Source organism: Rissa tridactyla, chromosome 6 (genome assembly GCF_028500815.1).
Source record: "Rissa tridactyla isolate bRisTri1 chromosome 6, bRisTri1.patW.cur.20221130, whole genome shotgun sequence".
Taxonomy (NCBI): domain Eukaryota; kingdom Metazoa; phylum Chordata; class Aves; order Charadriiformes; family Laridae; genus Rissa; species Rissa tridactyla.
Genome location: NC_071471.1, coordinates 31,325,480 through 31,339,112, shown reverse-complemented (window position 1 = coordinate 31,339,112; position 13,633 = coordinate 31,325,480). Strand labels below are relative to the sequence as shown.

Sequence of the window (13,633 nt, the reverse complement as noted above, 5' to 3'; positions counted from 1 at the left end):
TGCTGGAGGGAAGAAGGGCACAGAAAAGGGCAAATGAGTTACTTGAATGTCTAAGTAGGATTTTTGCATTTATAAAGGCCACTAACTATCAAGAGAACCGGCAAACAGCAGTTGCAGTTTTTAGCTTTAGGCTCTTCTTAAAGTCTCATGTGACAAAAAGCATGGAAATTTCCTCTTTCCTGACCCTAACAAAATTGCACTTTTTTGTCTTTGCAGTGTTCATTGTCTTCTATGTGGAAAATAATAGGCACTAAATCCAACAACTAATGAAAAAAAAATAATATGACCAACAACTGAGAACGAAGGGAAGCTGTAACACACGGAAACACATTTAAAGTGCAAATAGAAATGAATATATGCTATGAAACCTCATCAGTTGTTGTTAGCCTGATCCTGACCCCGTTCAAGTCAATGGCAAAACCCATTAAATGTCAGTGGGAGCTGTGTTTTACTTAACTGAGATATGTTAAAATCTAAGATGAACATTTGTACAGATCAACGGACAGCTCTTCTTCATGGTGGATACCTTTACTTTCTCCGTATTATCTTGTGCTGCACCTGATTCTGCCATTTGGCTGGGAGCAGTCCGGGGCAGGCCTTTTCCTCTGCTCAGCATAATGTGTCAAAGACCATTGTGCACACCTAAAGAATTATGTAAATAATTTAGGGAAATGATGGCATTGTATGGAACAGTTGCCTAAAGAGTGCTGTTTTACCAAGAGAGTCTGAGGTTGCCTGTTAATAGACTAGTTATTGTCAATTGCTTCTGGGCTGTATAAGCCCCTGTGTAGTTTTCATCCGCTTGATTTGCCTGTTCTCATTTCCATAGTTCTCAGCTTTGCTCTCTGCTGTAATTTGAATTTTGAATTTGTGGTTTAGAGGTAGAAAGAAGAAGAGAAGTATAAGTCAAATCTCAGCTGCAAATCCAGTTTGGGATTGTGGTACGTTCTTGATGCTGAAAAAACCCCCTGTGTATTTTGAAGTCATTATAAGGCAACTACCATGTGTTGTCACTAGCAATGAATTATTGCTGCAGGAACACATTTAGGGAAGGTATAGAGCAGACCTTTATGGGTTTAGTCCATAGTTTAAAAGCCAGGAAATAAATCTTGGCTTTAGGATAAATAAATTAGGTTGGTCTGTCTTTTCTTTCTCAGTTTGAACACGACACAGTTTGTAAACTCTTGATATTTAGTTAATACACTGGAATGCAATGTAATTTAAAGACAGACAAAATTTCTTCAATTTGATGCATAAGTAGATTACAGCATTTTCAGCATTCCAGTCTTATGATCAAGTGGAATCCAGATCAGGTTTCATTTAACCTAGTTAAAAAAGCAATGTGAATGGTTTCATATATCTTACATGGAGTTCAGCTGCATATTCTCTCATGTATTTCAAACTCATACTGAGTAAAGACTAATATCAATAGTGGAGAAAATCCACATCTCTTCGATAGACTTTTTATGTCTTAAATCTTTCTGTTTTACATGAGTCTGTTTTAGTGGGACATTTCAATAATTCATTGCTGGGTTTCCTGGAATCTGGGTTGCTCATTTTCTTGAATAATTCTTCTTTGAACAGTAAGTAATCACTTCGTGTATAAACAATTACTCATTTATTTTTTTTTACCAGCTATATCAATTATCTCTCAGTGTTAAAAGCATGAATAATGGCATTTATTTTTTTGGTTAACATTGGATTGTCTAAGCAAAAAGGGAATGTACACAAATTTCAGATAGCTAGTCAGATACTGTAAATAACTCATGGCATTACTTGATCTATAGTTATAGATCAGTTTGCAGTACTGAGTTCGTAAAGCATAGGTCCTTGTGTAATATTTGTAGCATAAGAGTAAGAGGAAGTCTGGAGTAGAAAGATCATCTATTTTCAAGATGAGAGAGCAGTTACAGAGTAGACATTAAAGCGACTGCAGCTCTATAATAATAATATTTAGGTGGCCTATTTAAATAGACTTTCTGTGGAGTCCTGATGGTTTGGAATGGTGATGTCTGTGCTCTGTAACTAGCTGAGACAACTCATTTTGTTCAAGTATGTGAGATAGTAAGGTTCAAAGGTGAACCTATATCTATGCCCCTCACATTTCACTTCAACAAGCGCAATGCCTTTTCTTCCCCTTTTTACTGGTTAAGCATGCACTCAAGAGCAAAGATTAGAGCTAGATAAATAAAGGTGTGTGGGAACTTCTACATATTTAGGTTCTGAGTAATTTTTGACAGATCTATCGCTACCATATCATGTGGGATACCAATTAGCCAAAACTGGTTCCCTGGCCTTTTTTTGCATAAACATGCTGCATAAAACTTACATTCTGTAATAGCTGCAACTTTTCTACAAAAGCACAAATATTGTTTTCTAATGGATAGTGGATTTGTGGATTCTCTGTCTCCAAATGGAAGCTGTATACAAAATATATACAAAAAAAGTAATACTTCTGTGGCTAATTCCTGCTTTTCTCATCAGACTGTACAGGTACTGTAAAAGCCTGTGACTTTGCACCTACTGAAACACTCGTGTTGCCAGACACTAAAATGATGTGGTGAATATAAACCTAAATTCTGTTCACGTAAGTCTCAGGCTTTCTGCTGTTAATTTTGTTTTAAAACTTCCGTAAGTAGTTCCACTGAAATCCACTTAAATTGAATTGTCAATGAAATGCAGAGATTACTCAGCAAAAATAAAAGTGTTCAAAGTAGACAAGCAATAGTTGTTCATGCTGATCTACGTTTTGTATTGTAATTATTACTATTTCATGGTGGCACACTTCCATTATAAACTCACTTAAGAGAACAGGCACAATTTGTTGTCCTTCAGCATTAATGCTGAAGAAGTGATCACAGTATATATCTGTGTATGCAAATTCAAAACAGAGTTCTGTCTTGGGAGCCTGAGACAAATGAGACAACGGAACATTTGGGGAAGTGAATATTCTGAAGCTTGTCGGAGTAAATGGATGGACGTGGTACAAACTTCTGGGTTAAATGAAAAATATCACAATACTTAAAAAAAATCACTACTAGGATTTCCATAATAACCACCTATTTCATGGCAAGGCCTAACAGATTCTGCATTAGGAGTTGATCAGTGGAATTGTCCTGGAGGTGTTAAGTAGTGTGGAAACACATTAGTAATACATTGCAAAAGCAGAGATATACTCAGCATTTTCATTTGGAGGATGATTTTTTTTTCTCAGTTGCACTATAATTAAGTCATTCCGTATGGATAAGAATTACCTTGCAAATTTTGCAAATTAAGACCATAGGGTATTTTTCTTCAGGGGCTTATATTCTGTTAAGGCATCTGAAAATCATTAAAGGCTATTGATACGGAGTTGTCTCCAAGAAGAGGAGCTGTGGTCTCTGTGGGGAGTAGTCAGGAATTAGTGACTCCCTAAGAAAGGGGTGGTTGTTGGGGTTTTTTCCAACCACAGTCACACTCTCGCTCATGTCTGAATGAATTTGACAGCATCCGAGGCGAACGCGTAGATGGGCTGTGCAATGTTAGCATCGGTCTGCGGCAAACGTGACATCACAGCAGCCGAGGTTAAGTGTGGAAGGATATACACAATATATGCAGTAAATACAAAACAGATACAGAAACATCAGAATTAGATCTTTGGCTTTACCCCAAGGGAAATCTTGTGGTAGTGTTACTGCTAGTGGCGCTGACCTGTGCAACGCACACCCAGTCACCCAGACACCCATGTCCTGTCTCCCAGTGCTGCAGCTGACCGAATGTCCTTGTAACATCAGTACCGAGGCCAGAAAGTAAAGAACAGCAGTATCAGAAACATGAGGGTAGTGTAACTGGGGTGGGTCCTGCACTACGTGTGCACTACTTGGGCAACAGGCAAGGCTTATTCAACACGCAGGTCCACTTGGGGGCCGCGGGGAGTCTTCCCCTTCTTGACACACCCGCCCTGCTCTTACTGCCACTGCTGTTGTTCCTAACGCTCTTCCTTTTTTGTGTAATGCAGTAAAAAACCTATTTCTGTTAGCTATTGCCATTCCCAAAATAGTAGCTGTGGATCTCAGAAGCTCAGTTGGAAGGTCACAGAGAGAGCTTGTAGCAGGCTTTTATCAGGAACCCCATCAAAGGGCAGGCAGAAAATCACTTTCTGGTACAGCGTTATCAAGAAGTATCCCATAAGAAAACAGTATTTCACCTTTACGCTACCAGAACTAGTTCCCTAGTTTAGTACTCTCCCTGTTTCCCCACCCATTAGCATTTACAGTACTTCTAAACTAGATTAATATATAAAGTGCTAGTTGGAAAAGTGGTAACTGGCTTTCTTTTGTAGCTGGTGTCAACAAGACAGAAGCCTGAGAGTCCATTTTACACTGGCTTTTGTGATCATCAGCAAGTACATTACATGAGAGAATGGAGAAAATATTTGTCAGAAAGAAATATTTGTTCCCCACTCCTGAGAGTAATGCCGATAAGAAAACCATGGATTCACCTTCAGAGCTTGTTAATGTCAGACCGTGCTCTTCTATTGCTAAAAGGCAGACATTTTCTTTTAGTTTACTCCAACAGGCAACTATTGTTTCCCCTTCTGCTTAACAAGGTTTTATTTAATCATGCAGTGAGTCTCAGGTAAAGCTGTTCATTCTATACGCTTCATAAATTCAACAGAATTTACCTTATATTAATGGTTGCAAAAAGTAAATAGTAATACGCTGAGAACACGGAAAACGAAATATAGTTTCTGGCTTGCCAAATCTTCGTCACTGAGCATATTTTTCCTTAGTGGTTGTCTTGCTGTAGTAAACAGAGTTAAGTGTTAGGTCATTTTATTAGTAACAATTCTGTATTGATGCATAAGAAAATTAATTGCTGTCGTTCCTTTTCAAAAGAGGAAGTTGCTGTTTTGCTGTAGCCTGACATACAAAGCCATAAAATAGAAACAATCGAGTTTTGTTTAGGAAAAACAAATGCATTTATTTTTATTGATACTACAAAACATGTAGTTCTGTGACATCAAAAAGTGCAGTTCTTCCATGGTTGTTCAGTTAGTGATAAAATTAGAAGCAACACTATGACTTCCTTGTTTGTGGATAAATTTACTGAACAGTGTAAATATCATGTGGAATTAAGGCTCGAAGTTGTATTGCTCTCTATTAAAAAGGTACAGAGTTGGGTAACTGAAATTAATACTAGCAGGCATACATGAAATGCAGGAATCAAGCTTGAAATCCTTGCTCAAGCAGAATTCCTATCAAAATCCAGTTTGGAAATATGTGTCTGCAAGCACTTAGCAAGTTTTAGCAGTGTCTGTTACCATGAAGAAGCTGTTTCTGAACGGTTTGCACTCCGTGGTGCATAAATTCATGTTTTTTTCTTTCATTAAAATGCTAGTCAAGTGCAGGCACTGCTGATGAATTAACTTAAATCTGAATTGGTGACAAAGCCTGTGGAATTCTCAAGAAGTTTTTAATTGTATCTGAAATTGAGATGAATACACAACCAGAGCGTTCAAACGTAACATATGTAGTAACAGTTGCTGGAACTGCAGTGAGGATAATGGATTCTTACTGCCTTTCCCATACTATGGCATTGTGCTATGGTATGGTTTTGGCAGGAGATGATGCAGAGATTAAATATCACTCTGAACGCCGCCTGAAATTGCAGGCATCAAATTGTTATGACTGGTTCTTTTAATACTCTTCCAAATACTAGAAAAAGTGTCAGATGCATTTATATTAAAAGCGAACATGGTTTGGAAAAATAGTAGAAAATAGAGGTGAATCCCTCTCTAACCAAAGTGAACTGCAAAATTCCTTTTACTTCAACGTTGTGGTCACAAACCTGTAAAGATAATATGCATTCATTTGAGAATGGGCCACCCTAATAAAATGAGATATTTGGCAGTCATTATGCGACGTATTATCCAGTATCTCCAAGGAGATTTACTCTGTGAAAATATACGGACTGTTTCTCTCTGAATTAGTAAATCTTACACTCGTCTATTCACCTCTTTTTTTTTCACCTTTTCTCCCTTCCTCTTTAGAGGCAATAGCAATTTCAACTCACATAAGCATGGTTCCCTTGAGAATGGTTCTGAAATGTTTCTGGAGTTAATGTACCACTTGAACAACCCTATTCTAGATCAGCACAAATTTGGCCTGTATTTTTCCTTTCTTTTCTTTTTCAATTTATATATAATGTTTGAAAATGGAGAAAAAGTCATCTGCTCTGCTGAAGTAGTAGACAGACAGGGTTTGATTATTGAACACCACGAGCGGTGTAGATTTCCCTCCTTGGACGAGAGTATTTGTTTGCACTGGCTGATACCTACACTGTACAGATAACTCACTTCAACAGCACACAGTAATGTACATTATGACTAATTCAGCTTGTAAGCTGAAATTTATTGTGGTCTCTCCAGTATAGGCGGCTTTGGCTTTTTTTTCAGTATTAAGTCATACACAATTTTTAGATGCTATAGTCATACAGAGAGAAGATTAGTTGAAGGAAAAGGGAAAAGTGTTTTTTCTGAATTTCCTAATCTTTCAGCATTAGCGCCTTCAGTTTGCATTATGATGACCATACAAAAGCCATTCAGCTTCTCACTTTTTCCCCTCAGTGAGGCACTCAGAAGTTTCCATATCTTACTATGAATCAGGCACTGTCTAGATCAAAGATCCCCTGGTGTTTTTTTAAGTTTTAGGACATGTCTCCATCTAATTATCTCACAGCTCATTTTTTTCTTCTCATCTGGTGCCAATAACAAAGGGCAGAGGCGATAAGTGAAATCAATATCGTTCTCTGTTGCAGAATTGCAGGTTGCACAATGCTATGCGGTGGATTAAACAAAATTCTGAAAGAAGGTCTGGTCTGCAGCAATCCTCCAGATCTCAAACGCCTGGATGGGAAAGCGTGCATGCAAGTCGCACGGCCCTTACCTGATAGTCCTTACTATTTGGAGATGCCAACTGAATGCTGGTATGTGCAAACCAGTGCAAAACAAGCCGAGCACAAGATGTGAACTATAAATGGAAGTTTTCTGAAGGAAAGGATGTAGGCCATGAGAAAATGTTGCTGTCAGAATGTGGGTGGCCCTTGTGCTGTTTCAGCATGGGGCTCATCTTGCCAGCAATGAGAGGGATACGGTGGGCATGCTCCTGCTCCCTTCTACCCTGGCTGAGCGCGACTATGGCAAGCAGTTCACTTCAGTGACAGACACACAGGGCGTAAGTCTTGGTCTGATGGCTGTATTCTGCTTCGGTGAATCAGAGTTTCTTCCCAGGGCGATACTAGGGGTGACTCTGTCCAGTCACAGCCTGCTCTGCTTGGTAGATTATCAGATCATCAAGGGCTTTATGAGTACACATAGGTCAGAACAAACTGGAGGAGACAAAGATGACAGTGGAAGTATGATGCTGAAATACAGAACAGCAGCGCAGTGGAACTGTACTTTTATTCTATGTCAACCAATATCACGGTTAACCTGTGTAAATATTTCAGTATTTACTTATGTAGTAAAAGACTTCTATAATGGTAAGTAAATATGTAGTATGATGGATTTAGCATGGCAGAAAGTTCAGGGTGAGCTCTGTAAGAATATGAAGGTTAAGCGATATCAATCTACACGCAAGTAGCAGAAAGGGGGTTCAGATGTTTTTAAACTTAAAACGCACATGCAGGCATGCTGTTCAAATTAGCATCATGAGAGTATGCACATAATAATGTATTTGAAATTACTTTTTTCAAGAATGCTGGCATGTTCAAATTTCTCAGTCTATAACTTGATGCCTAAGAAAATTCCCACTTTTCTTCCAGAGTACTTTACAGAACCAGGCCTTCAACACCATCATACACCCAATTGTTAAAAGAAATATGCCATATCTTCTGTATCGTGTACTTCTGTTTCTGTAGTGCTGCTTCTGTGAATGGTACACGGAGACATTTCAGCTTCTGCTGAAATGTAATTAACAGTTAGCTTTTTAGGGGAGTTTCCTGGAAGTTTTACAAGGCATATAAGTAATATCTCCCAATTTTTTCAGGTAATAAAACTGAAACATAAATTGCAAGTGATTCACTCAAAGCTGCAGACCAAGTCAGTGCCCAAAGTAAAATTAAAATCTAGGATTTCTTGATCTCCTGCCTACCACTCTGAACACTAAACAGTGCATTGCGTAAACTGTCTTGAGCGTGTATGTGCATTGTATAAAACATGTTGCACTAGTCTGTTGTTTCCGCACCTGTATTTTTGCAGGTGCATTAAAACCACATGGGATATGGGGTTAAAGTGATTTTGAGTGTTAAATTACTAAAGGATTTTTGAGCCTAAACTTCATTGTGTGTTCTTAGACAAGAAGGGAAACAAGGTTCTGCTTATAACAGAGGTGATGCGGAGCACAAACTTGAAAAGCTGGAGATTAAGTTGTGCAAGTAGAAGGGAGATGCTTTCAGTTCCCTCCCACATTTTCTGTTTCTATCTTTCCCTATCGCATTTGCTTTCTCATTCCTGCTTCCTCCTTTGCCTGTGTGGCAGCAGCAGGAGATCTGCTAGGTCCCCGGTGTAAGGTTCTCCACGGGCAGTCAGTGCTGCTGACCTCCATGGAGCTGCAGTGGCTTCCCAGAACTGGTGGTCTCATGCTCGGTCATCAAAGTTCTCGAGCACAGCGCTTTGAGGACTGTCTTCCTAGCAAATTGCCAGAGTTTTTACATAGAATGTGCATTTAGGTCACGTCAGCGTAACTGAAAACGGTAGTTAGATCTAGCATTTTACTTTGGCCAGTGTTCACAAAGACAAGCTGTGGGATGTGAAATAAAGTCAGTAACAGGAACCTGACAGAGACTTGTGTTGTGTACCCGGAAACCCCAAGTGACAAGTTCATATGACTTTACCCTGTAGAATGTGTAATGTGTTTTACTTCCTTCCATGACTCATATACAGTTGCACGTAGATAGGAACCTTGTAACCCTGTTTTTGCTTTGTAAATCATTAGACTTAATACCTTTCAGCCTCATCTTGCTGAAATACTAAAAGGAAAAGCTACACCCTCACAGTCCCCACTGACCGTCATTCCAGCCCGGACGAATTCCTCTCTGCAGTAGTTACTGGCACTAGCCCACTCAACTGTAAAAGAAAAAAAATTTTTGACAGACTGCTGATGGTAAGATCATGACTGCAGGACAATCCTTCTTCCTTTGTTTTTAAGTTACGTTTGTAGGGAATAACACATGGTAAATTAAGCCATTTGGGGATCTGCAAATACAGGGCAGAAAAAGCTGGGTAATGTATAGCATAGTGACATTCTGGTCTGTAAGGAATCTATCTAGACAGTATGCTAATTCAAATAATAGCAAAAAGTTTCAATGATTAAAGCAATCAGAATCTGATACCACATCTGGGTGGGTGCAGGGGGCAGAGATGAGCATTCTACAGCTTTTCCCAGATGACACAGAACCTGAATTACAAGCTGACATCACAGCTCAGATAATGAGTAAACTTGAAAGCACTTGTCCCCAGTCTCCTCCATGCTGTGTTGCAAAGAAAAAGTATCAGAATATCTTGGAAGGCATGGAAGTTAAAGATGTGTTAGAGTTTTATAAGCTTATTTTCGCAGGTTCTAAAACAAGAAGAAAAGAGTAATTCAGCAATGTTTTTCTCCATAAATTTTATGAGCATTACCAGAGTTTTTAAAAAATATACAATAGTGCATTGTAAAGGTGCTTAGAAGAAAACAACAGAGGCAAAGAAATTTGATGTCCAGACTGCTTCCAAATTCACTAAATAAGACAAAGACCATTCTTACCATCTTAGCATCTGTATTATTATTTTATTCTCCTCAGTGGCTTCCTGAAGCTTAAAAGGACTACCAAAACCTATCACCTCTGTGTAAATATCATCCTCGTCTTGAATTTGTATGAGCCTTTGAACAATCTGAATTTCAGTCCCTAAAAGGCCATGATAGTCTAAGCTAAATAACAACAGTCCTTACTCAAGCAAAGCCACCCCTGAAACAAGGCATTGTGCTTGAAGGATTCCCATTGCAATAAGCCACAATCCAAATCATTATCACTGGAAAAAGCTGCCACTCAGAAATACTGAGGCTGGAGCAGTGGCCTTTATGAAATTCAACAAGAACAAATGCAAAATCCTGTATCACAGCTGTGTTGGCTACGTGCTATGTTCCTGCAAGTGTCATGAACTGCAAAAATCTGTCATAGCAATGTCACTGCAGGCCTTAACGCTTGGTTGGACTCACGATTCTTAAGGAGGATGGAGTGAAGGAATGGAGAGGTAGAAAGAGCGCACGTCGTGGGCTTTTTTCTCCAGGTGCTGAAGTCCTCTTTTTAGTCATAACAGAGTTTGTTAAAAAAACTCTGAAAAGTGAAGAATACTTAATGCCTAGTCCTTTGATGCTCTAGTCTGTTGAAACATGTGAATGGTAATAAGAAGTGGGTTTGGCGCTCTTGTGCAGTGGATTACGGATGGCACCAGGAATAAGGAAATGTGTTCTAATCCTTGTATGGACACTAATTGATTCAATGATACCAAGCAAATTTCTTCACCTCATTACATCACGGTTACTCCATTTGCGAAATAAGGTTGATGAATATCCAGCGTTGTTAATCATCTTGAGATCTGCAGTTATAAAATAACAGCAGCATAGGCAGATTCAGGATGACAAATGATCCACATGTAGTTTCGTGATCCTGGCCTATGGCAAAAGCTGTATGTTGCCATGATAGTTTATTCAGTAGCCTGTAGCTGTTGCTAAGTAAGCACTGTAGATTATGAAATAACTAATACTCAGAATTAAAAGCTGTGGAAAGATTTATCAAGTTCACCACAAGACCTCTCTAAAGACTTCCTCAATTTTTTGTTTGGAGAATATTTTATATTCATCATCATCTTCATTATTTTTATGTTGCTAATTCCCAGAGCCCTACTCAAGTTTTATGCACTTAAAATAATAATTGCGTTATCCAAGTAGGTCTTCAGAAATTGACTTCATTTGTTTGTTACTCAATACGTATGGTCATTTTGTGGGTGTTAGGGTCTGGCTATAAATACAAAAACTTCTTACATGTATTCATCACTGTCTTATCTTGGTACTATCTAGCTTAGGTTTTCACTAGTACTTACAAAACATGAGTCCATAAAAGCTTTTTCTCACGACATGAGAATGTTCATGAATAGGGCTTATTCATGGGAGCAAGATTTACAGGTCTGGGTCCAAAGGTAGCAAGCATATTGAGGTTCTGTAGCTTTTGGAAAAAAGAAGTGAGAAACTTTATCTCTGAGCATGGAAAATAGGTCCTGAATATACAATCAGGGGCAGTCTCTATGAAAACAATCCTTTTGCAATGAAACATGATCCGAATGGGTGTCAAGAGGCATGTTTGCCGTTCACCAACATTAACTTCAACTCTCACACGTGGTGTGCTTAAGGAGAGTCCAATGTTTTTGGTATTAAATTGGGGGAGAGTGGATGCATTCCTGTTTCTAGAAACAACACCATCCAGGCCTTTTAAGCCATTGTCCAGTGGCATTCCAGTAAACGTGACAACCCAATCCTGACAGTGCCAGTGCTACAGCCCCTCTTTGTTGCCGTCTCTTGCCTCCAACAGACCCGTGCATATGGTGGCTTTACAATGTGCTTGCAGCATAAAAATTTCTCCATCATCTATTACAGCGTGGCTGTCCATACAGGTACACACAGCAGAGTCCGTGGCTGGTGACAAGCTCCGTGCCAACATCAGCTTGGCTGTTTGCTGCCCGTCAGAGCTGGATACACCCTGGCCAGACCCAGAGCTAAGTGCAGGGCTGTGTCCACTCCAGACAGACTATGCTGCAGCAGGCTTGCTTACGGAGAGCAAAGGCGTGCAAGATGGAGTCTGATCTTTTGGGTTTTGCCGAAGTGAGTAAAATTTGAAGGTATGATTTACCCATACCAATTTTGAGCAATTCCCATGCTCAATGTAAACCTCGGTATGATACATTTGCTTCCTTAACCCAGGACCTGCCTTTATAACCATAACTTTGTTTTGCATGCATACGTATGCTTCTGAAATTGTCTAGTCCTGTCTAATAAACATATAAAAACCATCAGAATGCTATTAATCTGGGGGGCATGTACTTATAGCTTGGACCAGACCAAATTTATAAGCCTTAGGGGTATATACCATAGCTTTCATCCAAAGCTTAATTTTATTTTCAATTCCGTTGATGAATTTACTGTACTGATTTCAAAGTCATAGGGCATGTTAGCTAGATGGCTAAAATTTCTTTAGAAAGAGGACTGTGTATTTATAAGGATAACAGTAATATTCTGAGTGACATCAGTAAGGGTTATAAAAATAATCAAATTAGTTTAGTTAAGGAATTAATACATTACCACACAGAATAACACATGAGGAGTGGGAAAACACGATTTCTCTGTGGAGGTTTTGCATAACTGCCTCCTACTATTCTGCTTTCCTCACTGATCATCAGGGCTGGACACTAGATCATATACATCACGTTAAAGTGGTAGACCTTTTTTTGTCCACCAGCTGGGCAAACACCAAGGAAATGTGGTCACTAAGGTCTTGCAGTCCCTCATAAAAAGTGTGGTTTTACTAAGGAGCATGAATGACTATGGTAAAAATATAGTAAAGACCAGGCATGTAAGGTTTTTTGCAGGTATATACTGTGAGCTCAGCTGTTTCATGCTGTAGGAAAACAAGTGTGGTTGTTCTCCGCTGCATTCTTACCTCGAGATTGCTTGTGTGTGTTTGTTCCTTCCAGTTTCTTCTTCCAAGCGGTGCAGACAAGCTCTCAGTCCCATCCTCCCGGAGCAGGAACAATGTGTCGTCACGTCTTGCGGTGACTTTGTAATGTGGAGAAACTGGCATGGGGATGAGATCACGCTTGTTCTGTTTTCTGACCTGAAGGAATGTAAACCCACCGACCTCGTATATATGCAAACGTTGGCAGATACTCTTACTCACACCACTTTGTAATTGAACATTATCCTTAGTCCTTACGCTGCATTGTGCAGTGCAGAAATTAACAGCAAGTGGTCTTACGAGATGCCACCATTGCATCAAGAATAAAAGCAAGCTCCTCAGGTAGGCTGGCCCTGACATGAGAGGTGGACCAAGGGTGGACCAGAGCCCCTCATTCCCTGGGCAGGCCCACGAGAAGGGACCAAGAACAGAAAACCTGGCTACCACGTTAGTTACTGCAGAGGACACCTCAGAGGAAAAAGTGTGATGGGCAACATAGCCTCTAGAGTCTACCACCTGAATCCAGAGGAGCTGTGGGAAAATCCTCCTGAATGTCCAAGACACCAGTTACCTGCCTCCATATCTGTCTCCATGCAGCTGTGCGAGCCCCTGTGGAAGGTGCTGTAGGAATTCCCTTCGGAATGCATTCCTTCCTGGTGTGACTTCCACATGGAAGTCTGGCAGTCAACAACCCCACAAGTATGCAAACTGCACGTGCTGTCTTACCTGAAACCAGCCTCCTCCACGTTCTAGTGCAGCTCAGGTTGGCCCCAGAGGCAAATCTGTGGCATCCCAGTTGAACAGGGGTTGATCCTGAAGAAGACGACACAGACCTTTGTTCTGTTCAGGCAGGGAATATGTTTCTGAAGAGGATCCATCTCTGAGC

The 13,633-nt window shown here is 39.9% G+C and overlaps 1 long non-coding RNA gene across 16 annotated transcripts in view; it reads right to left on the bottom strand.

Annotated features, from left to right (window-relative positions):
* Positions 1 to 3,899: 3,899 nt before the first annotated feature.
* LOC128911117 (uncharacterized) overlaps positions 3,900 to 13,633 on the bottom strand; it is a 97,441-nt gene continuing 87,707 nt past the window's right edge. For 4 of the 16 annotated variants that reach the window (XR_008466999.1, XR_008467001.1, XR_008467002.1 and 1 more), the window contains 3 exons: positions 13,474 to 13,627; positions 12,733 to 12,906; positions 3,907 to 9,106 (listed from right to left, as the gene is read on the bottom strand). This is a non-coding gene — a long non-coding RNA (uncharacterized LOC128911117). The other 12 variants (XR_008467007.1, XR_008467006.1, XR_008466997.1 and 9 more) reach the window with 9 other exon arrangements.